Source organism: Mycteria americana, chromosome 4, assembly GCF_035582795.1.
Source record: "Mycteria americana isolate JAX WOST 10 ecotype Jacksonville Zoo and Gardens chromosome 4, USCA_MyAme_1.0, whole genome shotgun sequence".
Lineage (NCBI taxonomy): Eukaryota > Metazoa > Chordata > Aves > Ciconiiformes > Ciconiidae > Mycteria > Mycteria americana.
The window spans coordinates 77746264-77761088 of NC_134368.1; the positions used below are offsets into that span (position 1 = coordinate 77746264).

Below are 14825 nucleotides of genomic sequence, written 5' to 3' on the forward strand. Positions count from 1 at the left end.
TGAGCGGCAGGACAGGGACACGAGCGGGGCTGGAGACCAGCGCTGCGGCCCCCACCGCAGCCCAACCCCCGGGTGAAGGAGATGGCACATTTTAGCTACACTTTAGCTAAAGGACTGTTTTTAAAGCAAATCAGTTGAACTTCTGTTTCTGCACGCGCTTACGCCACTTAAAAGCAGGTTACTTCGGCATGGCTTCGGCTACGAATCGGTCTGTAGAGGAACAGACCCAGGCATGAATTGCCAGAGTCACCCTGCATGGGGAATTGCGCCCAAACGGGAGTGGGACTTTGAGGGGGGGAAATCCCAAACTGGAGCATGATGCCCATTGCAGGATGCTGGATCTTACATCCCATTCCAGCCCAACCATGAGAAACCCCCATTTGCACACAGGAACCTTTAACTGGACACAATTCACCCGAAATCCAGATCTGCTTCAGTACCGTTCATCGCCTCAGCCAACGTCCTCACCTATCCAGGCTGAGTTTCATGCCCACAAGGTGCAACGCAGGCTGGCGGTACAGCTTCAAGGTCTGAAGTACTTCATCCCCCAACCCCGGTGCGCGTTAACCTGCAGAGAGATGCTTGGCAGCGGCTCTCTTCTCCCAGCAGCGCTGCCCGGGAGCAGGGGAGGTTGTTCACACCCAGGCAGCTCCAGAGGAGCTTTGGGGAGGCAGGAGATGAGTTTTGCTTTCGGCGTGGCTTGAGTGTGAGAGTCAGAAAATACCAAAGAGCGGATGAGGAGAATTGCACAAAGGTGTGTTACTTACAGTGCTGTTTTGATGAGGGTGGTGGGTTTAAAATAATTGTCCTAAAGGATGATAGAGAAGGGGATTTTCTTATGGAAAATTGACCCTGACTGACTTTTCAGCTGTGAAGCTGCTCTGAAAAGGATAGTTAGTGCCGAGAAAAAAAACTTCTCTATTTATTTATGCTCAGTGAAGTCCTAAATACAAGCAGCTGCCAAAATTCCCTGGATGCATGTGATGAGTCCTCAGCAGTGGCCAGCCTAGGCCAGTCCTGCTGAGCCAGGTGTGCGGGAGGGGGCATGCCCGCCCGGCTGCCAGGGCAGTTGCAGTGCCTGTGGGGGCTGGTGGTATAAAGCAAACCCGCTGAGCCTGCAAAGGGACAGTGCTGCTTGTTTGTTTTCCTTTTGCTTGCTGTGCCTTAGGGGTGTTCTTTGCCTTCCTTTCGTGGAAAAAAAAAAAGGGCTCAGAGCAATACTGGGCAGCTGTTCTTCAGGGTGTGACAAAAGGACTTGCCTGTGCTTTGACTGGTAGGAAAAAAATGTATTTTTTCCCTGAAGCTGGTGGTCCCTTGCTGGAGTGGTCTGCCCAGCTCATGGTCTAAAATGCTCCTTGAGTGCACCTTTGCTACCTGGGACCCTTCACTTTGCTTGGGTTTATCATGCACCCCTTATTAAAAGGCAAAATTTTTTTTTCCCCAAAATGACTTGAGGTGGGGACTTGACTCCCTGGTGGCCAGCTCCTTGTCAGGGTGAGGAGGGAGTGTTACTCTGAGCTGGGCTCCTGCTCCGCCCGTGACTCCCCTGGGCCAGCCGCAGAGCTGAGCTGTGCCTCCCCGGGTCCCCCTGCGGAGGAGGGCTCTTGGGGGGCGAGCGGGCAGTAAGGAGGCAGGTGGGTTTCACTCCTGCTTCTGCTAAGCCTGACGGCTTCCCCCAAGCCCTCCTGCTCGGAGAGGGAGGCATCCACCACTGGAGGTGGTCGGGCTGATGCAGTCCACAGCAGAAATGTCCACGCAGGAGCAGTGATGTCTTAAACGCCCTCGGGAGCGGTGCTCCTGCTACAGGTGGGCGATGCGGGAGGGCTGCGTGGGCAGGGGCGAGAGCCGCAACATTGCTTCTCACAGGCAGATTGGTGTTAAAGGGCCCTGAGGACATCAAATCCGTTTCAATTTGGGGTCTGTAGGACCTCTGACAATCCTTGCATAGTATGGGCTTCATTTGGGCAAATCGCTGATGGAGTGTTGAGTGAACCAGCGGGGTGCGTCCTCAGATAAAGGGCATAGAAACAGCAAATGGCCTGGGGGGGTGATAGTTATTGCTTGGGCACCGTACATGCGTCTTGTTGGCAGCCAGACTCCATCAATGGTGAAGTAGCGTCACTCTGACCACGGGTTTCTTTCTCCTGTGTTGAAGATAATAATCTTATGCAGTGGTGAGATCATCTCCCTTGAGATGAAACCTCGCTAGCGAAGGAGCAAATCCGTGCTACTGAATCTCGCTCCTCAGACATCCGAGATGTTAAATGGAGCAATTCAAAAATGCATTCGACCATCTCCGAGACATGAAGTCTGACTCCACACAAGTGACACATTAAATACAAACTGCATGTGGAGCGTAAATATGATTTTTACTTTCTCGCAGAAGAGTGACAGCTTGCTTTGGTTTGCCCTTGACTGTAATGCCAGGATCCTGCCTAAATACTGTTACTCTTGCTGGTGTTAGGAAACATTATCTGTCTTGTTTATTCTCTAATTTGGATGGAAACAGAGATTACTCCTGCCTTTTGGTTTATGTAATGCTTGCTGATAGTCAGGGAGTCAAATGCTTTTCTTTTGCTTTAAATACTTTACTGTAAATGTGGTTATCCTTGTTGCTCCTTTCTCACTGACTTTGTTACCCTCTTTCAAAGGACTGTGGTCCTCTGACACCAAACAAGGGGTGCAGAAACTGCAGTTATTCCAAGGACCTGACTGAGAGCTTGTATTAAAGTGTTTAAAGCTCAAAGAGCATCCGTGCTTCCATTTTTTCCCCTTCAGAAGAAGGTGACACTGCTGACCCTCCTTTTTTTTAAAAAAAAAAAAGAAAGAAAAAAACTTTTGAAAGCAACATGTTAAAATACTTCATTTTTTTATAAAGATCTCAGGGGTTCAGCTGGCTGGAGGGAGGATTTGGTGTTGTACATGGGATGGGGCTGTGTGTGTGTTAAGGAAGAGGTTTTTGTTTGGTTTTGTTTTTTTAACCATTTTTTAACTATTTTAACCATTGGAGCTGGGAATCGATAGTCTGGGACCACTGGTGCGAGCTGTGAGCGCACAAGCTCAGCAGGGCTGTGCAGGAGGTGCTGTTTGGGACTTTCTTGCTGGAGGGACACTGGTGGCCAAAGGAGAAGACCCAGTAGCTCGGGCTGGGGCAACATCTCGGTGGGAGAGACCCACAGGACAGGATATTTTGATTTTGATGGAGGAGCAGGCAGCAGGAGCCAGACCTGCTGGGTGTCTTTGTTTCCCAGACATTTAAGACATGACAATAGGTGGAGTCCCCTAAATTTCCCTTCCTCTATATGATTTTTTCAGCCTGGGGATCTTGGTCAGACCCAGTTTGCTGTTACAGCCGCACAGGTGTTGATGGCTTTATTCTTGACTCCCATTCAGTGAGGTTGCAATCATGCCTCCTGTTCCTCAGGTTATGCTTATATTTCCTTCATCCCTCACTTCTGCAGAAGTCTTGATGCTCAGGGGAATTTCCCCTCCTTCCCTGCCTTTTCTCCATTACTGCTATAACTTTTTGTGTTGCCCTGACTTTGAGCTTGTCATGTGGCAACAAATCATCACATGGAAACAGCTGCAAACGAGTTATGTCTTAAAGAAATGCCTCTTCAAAATAGCTACAATGGAGCAGGATATTCAGAAAATCTGATATATGCACTGCCTTTTCTGCTGTACTCCAACTTGCAAAGCAGAAGAAATGAGGAGGAAAGAAGGGGACAGGTCGGGCAAGTGGCAGAGAGGTGATGCTGTTGCGTGTGAACTGACTGGGGAGGGAAAAGAGGCTGCAGAGTTGTACGGCGGGGCCAGTGGTTCGGATAAGGGGCAGGTGCAGAAAGCCCAGGTGATGGTGGGTCAAGCCCGTGACAGTAGCAGACCCCCACGTTCATCTCATGCAAGCGTTTGGCTTTGTGTATGCAAGGGACTCCGGAGCGTTTCTGGGTGCTCTGGGGACAGTTATGAAAAGAAAATTAGGAAAAGATGTAAGTGAACGGCTGTAGCTTTATGGCACCCAGGCTAGCAAGCGCCACATCCCGGAAAGCTGCCAGGCTTCTGCCCTGTGCTGCAGAGGAGTAGCACCGCTGGGCCCGGGGCTGGCGTGGGGGGACCCAGCTCCAGCCCGACCCAGGGGCTGGAGTCGGTGTGGAGGGAGAGCTCGGTGCCGGGGAGCAACGGCCATGAAAGCTGGGAGGCTCAACTGGTGGCCTCAGCCCTGCCCCAGGGCAGGGAGGGAGAAGCCCCCAGGCATCAGTGACCCCCTGCAGCGCTGGGGGAAGGCAAAGCCCTCCTTCCATGCACCGTGGAGCAAGGAGGCTGTGACAGACAGCTCTTACCAAAGAGCCCAGCAGCATCACCTGGGACATGGCTGCTGGGACACCCACCAGGTGTTAGGGACACCCATCTCCCTTTGTGGCAGTGCTGATGGGTGCAGCAGATGCTGGTCCTCTGGGACGGGACACACAAAGGCGGGCTCCCTCTGCCTCTGATGCTGCTTCAGCGTCTGTACGTACGCGTGCACCCGCTGAAGCTGGAAGGGGAGAGCCACCTGCTCCACGCAGGTCCTGGGCATACCAGACAACACAGCCTCCTCACTTCTTTACACCCCAGCAATATTTCTGCATGCACAGCGGCTTCAGCAGGGAACATGTCCTGGCTGCTGGTCAGGGCTGAGCCCTGAATAGCCTCTGTAGGTTGCTCACCCCGCCTCGGCGACCCTCGAAGCCTGGGGCTGCCGTGTGGAAGGGTTAATCTTCCTCCCACGTTCCAGCCCGAGGGAAAATGTCCCCTGTCAGTCAGGCCTCCTGCTGCTGGTGCCCACATCTGGGAAACCAGATAAACATGAGCATGATCCAAACCAGTCCAACAGGGCATGTCAGGCACCGTACGGGCCTCCTAATGCCTTTCCCAGTCCCTTTTCCTTTGCAGAGAACAATCCCTCGAAAGCGTTTTAGGCGGCACGTGAAGGGAGAGGGCAGGAGTCCTCTGTGGTGTCCCTCTGAGGTATCCTGGCCAGGAGCCAGCAGCAAATCACTGGTAAAAGGCAGCGTGGCTACTTTGATGTATTTTGCAGTGCATTTTTCTTTTTTTTTCTAGCCTTTTAGTGCAAGTTTTCAGCTGTTCATATTCTGGTCACACAGGAGGAGCTATTTTCTGCAGCAACACCTTTCTGTATTGGTTGTACCCATGGAACTCTGGCCCGGTTTTTGCACAAAAAAGGCGTAGGAGAAGGTGGTTCTCTGTGTTTGGGGTGTATATGAATGAGCTTTTGAAGTATGGTGGGTGGTTTTTGGTTTGGGATTATTTTTTTTTCCACGGAAGAGCTTTGCTCTTTGGCTGTGGGGAATCTATAATCTCTCTACAGTTAGTGCCTACAGAAATTCAGGCCCAGCAGCCACCCGCCCCTCACGGTGATGGTTATCGTCCACCTTCACTTATCTGCTTGCCTGCACGCTCAGAGCAGCACAAGCCCAGGTTCCTGGGCAACACGATGGTGGGGAAGTTTGCCCTGCAGGGATGCAGTACAAAACCTGCGCTGGCGATGCGCGTTAGCAAGGGAAGACGCTCGCTGTCTGTCGAGGGTTGTGCCTCTTGCAGCCCGTCTCTGGGAGCCGCCGCTGGCAGGGGAGCCACGGCTGCCTGCCGAGCTGGCTGCGTGGGGGGCTGGAAGTCACACCGGGGTTCACGCTAGCTGGTGTTCGGTCCTGTGTCTGCAGTGCTTTGGGCGCTTTTAGTCAGTCCTCAGAAAACTGATACCTGCCATAAGAAGCACCGAGAGAGCCATAAATTTCATAGGCTACAAAGCACTTTCCACCCCCATTAAAGACGGATATCAAAATGTGTGTTACTTGGTTTGTACATGAAGCTTAAGGGATGTGTAAAACACTATTGCAGAAAACAATTGTGTAGTTACTTACTCCTGCCCGCGATAAAGGCATGAAAGATATGAAACCTAAAAGCAACGAAAGGAAATGCCATAATGCAACGTCCTATTGATCTGTGGGATTCGCTGGATAAGATGATGGTGCCACAAGTAAGGTTTGTAGTTGTACTAACTAGAATTAAAGTAATTATAGGATGAAAACACATCAAAACACAAGCTCCTTAGGCTTAAGGCTTTCTACTGCTCACTTGTTAGCTGGTGGGGCCCAGAAGAAAGGCTTTCTGCTATCCGTGCATATTACTGCAGTGCCCAGTTACACATGCTATGAATGTTTTATGTCTCGTTCTAGAGTGGCTCGTAACATCTCCTCGGGAAGGCTGAGTGCCAGGCCCCAGCGATAGAAATCAATGTAGAGCCACTGACTTTGGAGGCAGGCTGCCCCTGCCCTGGGCTCGGCCAGCTCCCTCCCAGCCCAGCGCTGGCAGGGATGTCATACGTGCAATAAAATCGGAAGATGTCCAAGAAACAGGGTAAGAAATGAAGGAAAACCCTGCTTCTGCTAGGGGAAAAAACCAACGGACTGGCATCGCAAAGCAAGCGGGGGAGCAGGCACTAGCGACCTGGATAGCACGAGGTGGCGGGGAAGGTGCGGTGCCTGGCCGTGCGGGCTGGGAAGGCAGCGGCAGCAGGGGGGACGGTGTTTTTAACAGCCCCTCTCCTGCCGGTGCCTCTACCCCCAGCACGGCAGGATGGCTGCGACGGCTTCGCGGCTGCCTGGAGCTGTACAGGTGATACCCATGTGCAGTCAGGGGGTAATCAGTAGCACCGTGGCACTAAGTAAATGCTTAATTTTAATTATGGTGTGTCACAGAGCTGTAGTTGAAAGCGTTTTTCTTACATTTCAAGCCCTAGTTAATACATTGCTATAATAACTAGCCCAGCAAACCCAGATGACGGATATTAGCAGGCTGAGCGAGCGTGAGAGCTGGGGGACGGGTGATAGGAAGGAGACAGCTCGACCTTTCCCTAAGGACGTTATAACAGCTTAGCATTGTGGATGCTGCTACAATAGCTTTTATTTCTTCCTTTTTCAGAGTACAGAGAGGGTCAGGCTCTTCAGGAGCTGGGGGGTGGGCTCCCAGCCTCGCCGTCCCCACGGACCTTCCTGGCTACCTGCATCCAGACTGGGTACAGAGATACCTTGCTGCCTGCTTGCACTCAGGTCAGATACATCCTTGAGGGCATTCATGCCAAGCCATAGATAACTGCTTAGATGATTTCTTTCCAGTATGCAGCCAGAGTTTCCATTGTACTTCAGACCAAATGTACTTTCTCCTATCAGAAAGAAAAAAAATAATTAAAAATAAAACCCCGGGACTGCAGGAACCAGGGATTTGATTCTTGGAAAGTTTTGACTACTTTTGACTTGCATTAAAAGCTGATCGATGGAGGCTCAGGTTGCATCATCCTTCATAAGAGAAACCCAGCTGGCAAGAATAGCTTCTTCTCCAGTGATGTGCTGCTTCAACAGGCAGGTCTCAGAGACTGCACAGGGATTTAAACACATGCAAAATCTACCCTCCAAGTATATCCCTGTCAGCCCTCTCTGAAGTGATGCATAGCAAGTTATGCATGAGAACAAGGCAGTTCCCAAAAGACTGATGCCTTCCCCCCCGCTGCCCAACCCCAATAGCTCCTGTATCCTTGGACCCTACCAGAGTCACTAACTGGGTCTGTGGGTCTTCTCTTGCAGACAGCTTGTTGGGAGACCAGGTGAGAGCTGAGACTTGAGCAATGGACTTTTACACAGGCAGGGAAGCAGGGGCTTCGATTACCCTTAGGACTGGCTGGGGGAAAAAAAAAATCTAATTATCTCTTCTGGGTTTTCAGCTGCGCATCTAGGAGCGGGCACTCACAAGGCTCCGGTTTTGTTTCCGCCAGCCCGATAATGCACGATGGAAATGTTCCAGTGAGAGCCAGGTAAGAGGATTTCCCGTCCAGTTCCTAATATCCCACTACGTTGCCGTAACACCTTGTTTCCCATGTTTACTTTCTTTGCTAAAGAGAGCCCCAAAAGCAGGTGAACAAAAGCCTTTGCCCGCTTTGACTCCCTTTCCCTCTCGCGTGATGCTTCAGCACAGCTTTGAATGAGGCTCCGGTATCAGCCCACAGGGATTTTGCAGGCTCTGTAGCACAGTGTCTGAGTCATACTCTAAAAATAGCCAGGAAAATGTCAGCCCAGCCAAAGTCATCGGCTGATTAACAATGAAGTTTCATGTACCTTCAGATACACTCCTGATCTTGACTATATATCTGAGCCTTAAAAAAAAAAAAAAAAAAAAAAAGAAATTATGGGTAGGAACTTTATATTTAAAGAAAAAAAAATGTTAGAGGTAATGCAGAAGCAGCTTTCCCTATCCTCGCCGGGAAGGTGTGTGATTAACACAGTGATTAGGTAGTAAAGGGCTAAAGGGACTGTCGGGCTAGAAGTGCAGCATGTCCCTTCTAGCAAGAAGAACAAGAAAGAAGTTAAAAACCGGACAGAGCTGAAGATGAAGCAAATCTTTGGTCCTTGGAGGCAATGCGGTACTATGGCCGTGGTCTCCCATGGGAGCAGGAGACGGTCTGAGGTGGTCCGTGGACAACCAGAGGCCAGGCTCTGGGATGTGGTGAAGGAGCAGCCGCGGTGCCCGTCCCCAGCGCTGGGAGCCGGCCAGGCAGGGGCGGGTGGGAGCCCCCTCATCAGGAGCTGGGCTTGCCCAAGGGGCAGCTCTGCTTTACAAAGACGGATCCCATTGAGGTGTCCCTCCAGCACTGGTGTGCAGTGTCATCGCGGTGCCTGGGGCGAGCGGCGGTCTCTGAGCTGTGGTTAGACACGGGAGCCTGGCCAGAGGTGCTGACGGAGGCAGGAGAGAACACCCCAGCGCCAGAAACGTCTGTCTGCTGCAAGGGCTGAGGGCATACCTGAAAGAGCATCTGGCACCAGCTCCTTCAAAGGCCTTGCAAAATAAATAAGATGAAACTAATAGCTCTAAAAGCTAACGTGGTGCCAGTGCAGGGGCTGCAACGCTGCAGCAGCACTTTGTGACGGCCACGTGTCCCTTGGGCCAGGCACAGCTAATGGCTCGTAGTCCAAACGTGGTATGGACGGACAGAGACCCTGGGGAAAGGAGCTGAAATACCTCCTCTGGAGAAAGAAGGGAACGAATCGACAGTGAGCAGATTGGGCCCTGGTGCCTGACAGATACTGCCAGATAGCGTACGCTTTGCTGGCTGAGTTACCTGTTCCTGTATTAATTCTGGAAAAGTCTTTGCTCCTGGTTGCTGATTTCTTAGACGGGGGCTCCACCAAAGGCTGCTGCCCGCACGGTCAAGGGGAGAAGAGGACGACGGATGCTCAGACACAACCAAGCTGTTGGAAACAGCAAGGACAAGGGTGGTGACACCGACACCCTGCCCAGTAACCGGTCTGCTTTGTGTGCCAGGGAGGGAGCGTTATTTTACTGCAGCTTTGGCAGTCCCATCACATACCCCTGTGAGCTCATCACCAGTACAGTGCCCAGGCTAGTTATACTGGGAGTCAGGACTGTACCAACAAAAGTATGAATGGGCACGCTGCCCCTGCATACCATCCTTAAGTCATTCTGTCAAGTAAATGCGCTTTTCTACGGCTTATTTTCAGGTAGTGAGTATGTTAAGTTACATGAAAAGATGTCTACCTAGGGTGAATAGCTGAACAAAATTGCCATTAGCGGCAAGGAAGGGAGGGGGGAAGCTTTTAACCTGATATTTCTGAGGAGCTTTCCTTCAAAAGAGGAAGGAGATGTGACTCCCCGCCAGACCTCACCACGCTTGATGCAGCACAGCAGGATGCTCTCTGCAGGCACACGCTGCAAATAGCTTTTCCACCTCACAAGTCATCACCTTTTCCCCCGCACATCACGGCTCTAGTGGGTCCACGAAGGTGAAACCACATAAAATAAACAGTGCTGGAGTGGGGTCACCCTGGGAGAGGCCCTGGTGCCTCCATGGCATGGCTGTGCCTCTGCATCCAGCCAAGCGGATGCTGGTGGGAGAGCTGCTGACACCCCCGGCATCGGTCCCAGTGTTTGCCCTTTAAAGATGGACCCATGGCATTGCCTCTCTGAGCCAGTGGGTGGGAGGCCTGGGCTGCACTCGTCAGGGAGGGGGTCACGTTTGCCACCCCATGGTGCTGCAGGGGTGTCCCGGCAAGGCCACGACAGCTGGGCTGCAAGTGCCAGTCCTTCCCTTGAGCTGATGGCTCTGCACCTACATCCTCTGCCCCACCACGGGAGCTTCTTGTTCCTCCTGAGTTCACTGCCTCCCTCCTTTTAAACTTAAGGTTGCTGACAGATGGAGGAGCTACCTTCCTGTCAGCTTGCTGAGCCTCATGGATGAACCAGCGCTGCCTCCAAGGCTGATGCTCAGCTGCTTGGCGTGCGAAACGGCGGGGATGTGCAACTTGCTCTCCTGGGTCCCTCCTTTGCTAGGTAAAGGTTTCCATTTCTTTCCGAGGAAGCCTGACTCCTCTCCAAAAGCAGCTCCCTGCCGGTGCACCGCAAAAAGCTTTGCATGCCCTAGTGAGGGAAGGTGGCAGAGCTTGGTTGACCCTGTTCGGGGATTTTAAATTGTACCCCTTGTTCACAGTGCCATAGAAAGGTATATTTTCATAATACGTGGAGTGCCCCCCTTTTCCAGCTCCTATCCTAGCTGCTATTGGAGATTACAGAGAGGTATATGCTATATATATCAGCTATATGCTTCACAAAGAGGATGGGGGGGGGGGGGGTGTGTGTTCCTTGATGCGCTCTGAAATCCAGATCTGCTGGAGCAAGGGCAAGGCTGGGGATCTGGATTGAGCAGTACAGGAAAGCCCGTGGAAGTGACCCAGCTGGTATCTGAACTAATGTAAGTATTAGAAAGAGGTTTAAACGTTCAAAGGGAGGAAGTGTTTAAATCTTTCACTGATGCTGCTTACCACTGAAATGTATGCTATGAAAAAGAAAATATTTCTGCCAAGGGACTTGTAAATAAGTATTCTTCCATGACCTCTGAGCTTCAGTAGATGCATTTTTATAAACTGAATAAATGCAGATTAGCAATAATGTTTCCCTGATTTGGCAGACCTTCCTCTTGCACTGAGGACAATGGAGGCGCAGCAGATAACAGGGTATGTTTACCTATGCCAGGAGAGGCCTCTTCCTTCTCAATAATCAAAGAATAATTTTTTATGCCGTCTTGGTGTGGTAATATGCTCTCACCATCTCTCAGTCTTCCCCTGCACTGTAACCCCATCTGCCATCCCTCATAAATAAGTTTGAAAGATGCAATTGGTTAAGCAGGCAGTGCAGCTTTATCAAATAAATATTTCAGGGGCACAGATAATAAAGCGGAGTGAGGCAGGGGGAAAGAAAATCTCCTCCGTGATGGGCCTCGCTATTCTGGCTGTTACCAGACCACCTTCCAGCTGAACATGTGGGTGAACATCTGGAAACAAACATATGGGCACCCGGGGCTACCCAGGCCATCAGCGTAAAGGGAGACTGGCCAAGTTGGGATGCGTGGAGACAAAATACCAAGTTGTTAAATACAGATCCCGATTGTCCAGAGGCACATCTGAAATACGTCGGCATAAGCCTGTTGACGTTTTGATTTGCACCAGGCAAAACCCGCTGTCATCTTCCCCATGGTGTCACTCCAGTTTCACCCTGGGCTGTGTCTGTTGAACTAAGCGACGATTGGCAATCGATGGAAAATCCCCAAGCCTCCAAATTATGCCTGCTGCCGTGTTCATTAACTAAGATGCAGCCACTAAAGTATCATTTGAAAATATTGATAATAGCAATCATTTTTAATTTTGTCCTTCTGCAAAGTACAGGTCTACACATGAAAATTAAGGTAGGTTATGGGAGGTTGCAGATTTATACTGTGATATTTGTATCTGGATGATTCCTCGGAGCATAATCTTATTCTGGGGGAAAAACAGGAGTCCCTTAATCCAGATCAGTATAATCCACTTTCAGATTTATGCTTGATGAAAGCAAAATTATTCTTAAATAAATGTGTCTGAACATGGAGTTATTTTGGAATGATTACACAGGCTATTCATTACATTGGAATTTTGTTCTTTGAACAGATTACCCAGATTCCACTGATTTTATTCCACCACCACCTATTTTTCTCCTCCTTCTTCTCCAATTACTCTGATACTCAGCTACTAAAGAGCACACGGGAAATGCTGAGAGACTGATTTACAGCTGGCAGCCAGCCCATGAAAACCTCACCAGGTCAGAACATTTTTTCTTTAGCACTGTGTTTTTCCTGCTTTTTGAAACTAGTACTGGCACTTTATTATCAAGACTATCTGAGGGTAAATGCCTCTCTACAAATCAGCAGGGTTTGGGTTTGGGTTTTTGGTTTTTTTTCACAGGAAAGGTAGAGGAAACAGGTGTGTAACTATTTTGCATGTTCTCCACCTGTGACTGGACCTCCTGATGCTTGTATATGTTAAATGTCGTGGGCTGACTATGTTACCCTCCCGTCGTCCTGATGAGGGCCTGCACAGCAGAGCGCTCTTGCGTCCCTTCTGCGTTCGGAAGGCACATTTCTGTGTCTCCCAAGCCAAGCGAGAGACAACTCTAAGTTTAAACAGAATTGACCTTGTTGATGATCACCTATTACAGGAAATTACCAACAAGGGTGGTGGTAATCCACGGATCCCTTCAGTGTTGTTCTTGCCCCCTTTCGTGTTTGATGTCTGAAGACGTGAGAAGTTCCCTTTATATTTTTGGGGACAACTAACGCTCTCACAGATTTGTTGACACCCCGGCCAAGGGTGTCAGATACTTTTGCAGGCACAATCAGAGCGTTGGGATCTAAAGTCAGTGGCAAAGCCATGTTCAACAGGTAGTGCATTTAGTGTTACAGACAGCTAAACTTTTGAAACTTGCAGGATTGGCTCCAAAAGGCATTTTTGACTACATCATCAGTTTTTACAAAAACAATCAGAATGAGAAGAAAACGCTATAAAAATGTAGATGGGCAAGAAAGCCTGTGGCTGCTTTGCTGAAATATTCATGCAACAACAGGACCTTCGGTTACTCAAAATTTGCCTGTGTACGTGTTTGTGTGAGCCTGTCTTCATCTTCTATAGCAATTTCCTTCTGTCTCAAGAGTTTGCTTCCTTTTTTTTTTCCTTGCTTTTTTAGGGAACAAAAAAAAAGAAATCAGTCTGATCAAGACACACATGACTTTCCAGTCTCTGAAAAGCTCCGTGTCTGTTCTTGCCTTGAGAGCAATTACACTTCATCTTTTCAGGGCAAACCACAAACACAGTAAGTCATGAAGCTGTACAGAGAATGAAAAGTATTCCTGGCTGCTTCTTTCTCAGATTTCAACAAATTGACTTCTGAGGTTTTTCCATTATATACACATATATATATATATATACACACACGCGCGCGTGTGGATTTTGAAATGTGGATTTGGATGTTAGGATGGATTTGGATGTTAGGACTGTAACTACTTTAATGATTATTTTATGCAAAATTGAATCAATCTTTTCTTTTCTGAAGTTGTTGTGCCAGATTACCTTCAACACTTTTCAACCCAAAGTTGTCTGACTAATTTCCTTGATTTCCCACAACTGGTTTTCACGGCTACAGAAATCTCACTTCGGTGCATAGATAAGCTGTCGGAAAAACTGAGTTCTAAGATATAGAATAATTATTTCTCCTAAATTACTTGTAAAATTTTGGAGATTGAATGCTCGGGCCTCCATCCCACACCACAAAACATATACAGTGACACAGACTTTGATCTTTATGTGGAAGCCATCTGTGCTTCCACAGGAAAAAAAAAAAAGTACAATATTTTATGGTCGTTATTTTCAACCTAATCTTCTGTTGCCTGCAGTTGCTGATTTGTAAAGAGCTATGAGCTGTGGACTTCTGAGATAGTTGCTGCACATGAATGCTTCCGAGTGGGGAAGAGAGGTGTCGTCCACTTCCCTGCCCACGCCAACATCAGGCTCATTACACAGGCTGAGATATAAGCAGCACCACCAACATCTCTGAGGACCAGAGTCACAGACAAGGTAAAGATGCTTTAGAAACCAAACTGAATGGAGGGGTTGTGCATTAGTCATGTCTGTGATTTTTAAATTTATTTTCTTACTATCATCTTTTGGTTTTATTTTAAAACATGCATCCGAGTGATGCCTTCTTTTTGGCATCAACAAGATTTTTGACACCGTCTGCCCTTTCACTCCCAGCACATAGAAGACGGGGACAGGAGCTCCTGCAGGTTACCCACCGCTTCTAGCTAAAGGATCGCATAAGCTCTTTGGGGGGAAGAAAATCCACAGGTCATCAAGTATTTCATTGGTGCTCGGCAGCTTCTGGAAGGGGACAATACCAAAGTCATAGCACGGCTTTACAAAGCTGTTAATAATGCATACGCATACAATGTACATAACAGTACATAATAAATTAGTTCTACAGAGAAACTAATGGGGTTTATCAGTGGGGGGGCCTTTACAATAGTATAGAGAGTTATTTCAGAGTTTCTAACTGGTAAAATTTTTCACTTGTTAAAAGGCTGTGGTCTGTTGTTAATAAAAAATGTTCATGTTTTGTACCTAAACTTGTTTCAGCCTTGGAATTGGTTTAAGATAGATTATGAGTTACTTAGAAAGGAGTTTTATCTTTTTGTATGTTGGTATGTTTATGGACTGCTCTGTATAATTCATAGCAGATAGTTTATGGGATAGTGTTTCCAAGAAAGTTGTTATATTTTCAAGAATAGGCTTCACTACGCAGCATAGCTGAAAACTAAGTAACACCTCTGGTGCTCTACCTGTTGTGAAACAATTTCATACTTAGTCATACCTAGAAAAATTAATGAAAGTGGTGAAAGT

The 14825-nt window shown here is 48.7% G+C and overlaps 1 protein-coding gene across 1 annotated transcript in view; it reads left to right on the plus strand.

Moving 5' to 3' along the window:
• The window catches only part of RNF150 (ring finger protein 150), a 148952-nt gene extending 134929 nt beyond the window's left edge, over window positions 1–14023 (plus strand). Inside the window, exons 8-11 of the transcript XR_012775635.1 lie at window positions 7778–7867; window positions 10251–10398; window positions 12045–12195; window positions 13823–14023. The gene's annotated coding sequence lies outside the window, so the exon portion shown is untranslated. The remainder of the gene's footprint in view (window positions 1–7777; window positions 7868–10250; window positions 10399–12044; window positions 12196–13822) is intronic.
• Window positions 14024–14825: the final 802 nt, after the last annotated feature.